Below are 3,224 nucleotides of genomic sequence, written 5' to 3'. Positions count from 1 at the left end.
ATGAGTTAGTAGATTTCTGCAGGGGACTGGAATAGATGAACTATCAGATCCCTTCATGTTAGATTCTCTTTCTGTTTAGGACTATGCATTAACTTTCCATAATAATACTCTTGTGCCTAAAAACTGATTTTGTTTCAAGGGTCTCATTTTTGCTTTAAAAGGCTTCCTGACCCTAGGAATTCTGTAATGACCCTATAAACCTAACCTTCTGTGAGAATTTGCCTAGAAGCCTTGCACTAGCTAGTTTCAAAATTTTCTCTCTAAGATATACTGTAAGGACTTGCAAGTCTGATGAAACCACTTGTTCACTCCACTCATTCCAAAACTCTGAAGATCTACCTGCTGGCCTGCTGAAATTAGGAAGAAATCCAGCACCAAAGAAAAGCATTTCCTTTGCCTGGGTTACCACTGTATGTGCTTGGAGACTGGCAGTGGCCTTCTCAGCTCTAACAAGGAGGGAGAGACCTTGGCTTTGTGTCCCACTGAGGAGGTCAGTCCTAGCATTGGGGACTGCCAGCTCCGTGCACAGCCAAGTGTGTATTGGCTTTGTGAGGGAAGGTGGTGTGGAGCATGAGGCCAAGTCATCTGATCCCTAACTGACCTATTCTTCTAAATGGTATCCTTGAAGCATGGCAACAAACAGCTTGATTGAGGTACAGAAAAGAACCAAGTTCTTTGTGTAGTGAGAACAAAGGCTTCTCCTGTGAGGAGGAGGCTTCCCATCACCCCACAGAAATCAGCTGGTCAGCAATTTGTTGCACAGCAATTCCTCAAGGCATCATCAGTGAAAGGCAGAAGGGTTAGGAAAGCTTTTGAGATGTGGAATGAGCAAAGACATCCCCGTTTTTTAATGTCTTTATTTTCCTGTTGTTCCTTGCCTACCTACCCCTCTCCTTATTTTGAATTTGGGGAGATACTGCAGACACCTTGAAAAAAATGTCAGCTCTAAAATTCTTAATTTTCAAGTGTATAGAAGGCATATGTCCATACGTTAAATGCTCTCGTACAAAATGCCCATGCAACTTCTCTTTAGCTTCCAGTCAACTGTAATTATTTCCCAGAATTTGTGCCATCTGCTTCCTGTAGGAGTCCAAATTAAAGCAATCTTGGTTACTCCATGTAATAACTAGTGAGGGTGGGCCCATCTTCCATCTAGATAATTGTTTTCACTTCTGCTTTTCTAAACCTATAAAAAATACCATTACTCCTTGTCTTGCATTTTGGAACAAGAGAATCTTGACCTTTTCTGTATGATTTTCAGATATTTGAGAAAGTGCTAGTACAATCTTCTCCTCTCAAGCCTAATCAATTCCTAATTCCTTCTGTCTGAGCAGTTTATAGTTGTTCAAATCCCTGCTTTACTTATAGGAATTAATTTTTCCTTGTCCAGTTTTCCAGTTTCACAAACTAGATAGAGGTTCACCTAGACCACTGAGAAGTTCCTTTAGAAGCTTAGCTTGCAATTTATCCAAAAGTGGAACTTGTCCATGGTAAATACAAATTCTCTTATCATCCAACATGAGCATCATCCCTTCAATTTTTAAAAACTGTTTAGTTTAGCACATGCCTTTTGTGGAAGATTGTTCCAAACTAAAAGCTAAGGATAACCTATTATTTTGCCATTTACAGTGAGCAGCTTCTTTTATTTTAAACATAACTAAAAAAGCCTTTTATATTATTGTTTGCATTAATCCCAGCTTCTATCCTTACATTTTCCTGTTATCATCTCTATAACTCTTGAGCAATTTATATTCATTCGTGGTGATACACAAGTTTGACCTTATGGATGTATCCTTTTTGATTTCCTGTAATTGAATCATAGAGTTGGAAGGCTCATCAGAGGTCATCTACTCCAACTCTCTGCATCCTTCCTTAGGCTGTGCTAAAACATTTTAGATAGCCACCAAGTCTGTTTTTCAAGGTCCAGACCGCTTCATAATGTAATCTATTCCATTGGTTAACAGATCTTACCAATAGGAGAGGCCTACTATAGAAAGTGAAGCTATCTCCCTGTATTTCAACCCGTTGCTAGGGAAACAGAGAATAAGTCCACTCCCTCTATTACATGACAATTCTTGAAGCTTCTGAATGTTGTTTCTGCCAAACCAAACTTTTAACTGCTCTTTATGTTGATTTCTAGTTCCCTATCTTGATAACTGTTCCCTCTTAACTTGTTCTAATCTGTCACTTTTTTAAAGATTTGGTGCCCAGAACTCAACAAAGTTTTCAAAGCGGCCTTAAGGGAGAATACAATGGAGCAGTTGCTTCCCAAAATAGAATTTGCCTTTTCAGTAGCTGCATCACATTGATGGCTCAACTTTAGCTTGTGTTCTATTTAAACTCTAGATCCTTTTCATATGTATACTACCAAGCTAGTTTTTTTAATTTATGTATTTACTTGCATCCCACCTTTATAATTTTTACAAATAACTCAAGGTGGTGAACATATCTGTTAAGTCCGGAGAATAATGGCGCTTGAGACAAAGCATTTCTAACAAGTCTTTATTCTCTGCTTCCATTCTACGAACAACCCGAGCAGAGGCACGCAGGCCTCTATTTATACCTTCTGATCCCCGGGCAAGTTCAACCAATCAAGAGGCGGTCTTTTCCCACCTTGCGCATGCGCGCAAGGCCGGCGCCACTCAGTCTGGTCCCAGGCAGCTTTTGCAATTGCCCGGGACTCTTACAACGTCCCGAGCCTGCTTCTGCAGGCTCAGGACACAACACCCCTCCCCCCTAGATGAAATAATACGGCGCCCACATGGACGCCATCATAGTGATGGTTATATAGTTAACTGATAAGTTAAGTTACACAGTGTGTGTAAGATGTGGAACTGTTCTGTCACACAAAGACCCAGTAGCCCCAACATCGTTTACGTAGTGTCAACCAGTCAGAACCTCTAATTCAGTGATTGCAGATCGCATGCTCACCTTACGTAATCTGCAAGGTATTTGGGAGGGCCTTTGACCCTGAGCGACCTTCTCGGACCTGGGGAACTTGTAGTGTTTTCCCCGTGGCTTTCCTCACTAGGTGAATTTCCTTGTGGTTGTTGTGTGACTTCAGTTTGACTTTCCTGCCCGTCTCTTAGGCTTGAGAAGTCAGAACTCTGTTGATCACTATACCTGGTTGACCTACCACCAATGGAGTTTTCCAACCCCTCTGAACTCATCTCCGTGTTCCCTGACGGAGTGTGGTTTTCCTGGCTCCTTCCTGTAGTGTTAGG

This window comes from Protobothrops mucrosquamatus, unplaced genomic scaffold, assembly GCF_001527695.2.
Source record: "Protobothrops mucrosquamatus isolate PMUCROS unplaced genomic scaffold, P.Mucros_1.0 scaffold677, whole genome shotgun sequence".
Lineage (NCBI taxonomy): Eukaryota > Metazoa > Chordata > Lepidosauria > Squamata > Viperidae > Protobothrops > Protobothrops mucrosquamatus.
This window is presented reverse-complemented; position numbering follows the sequence as displayed.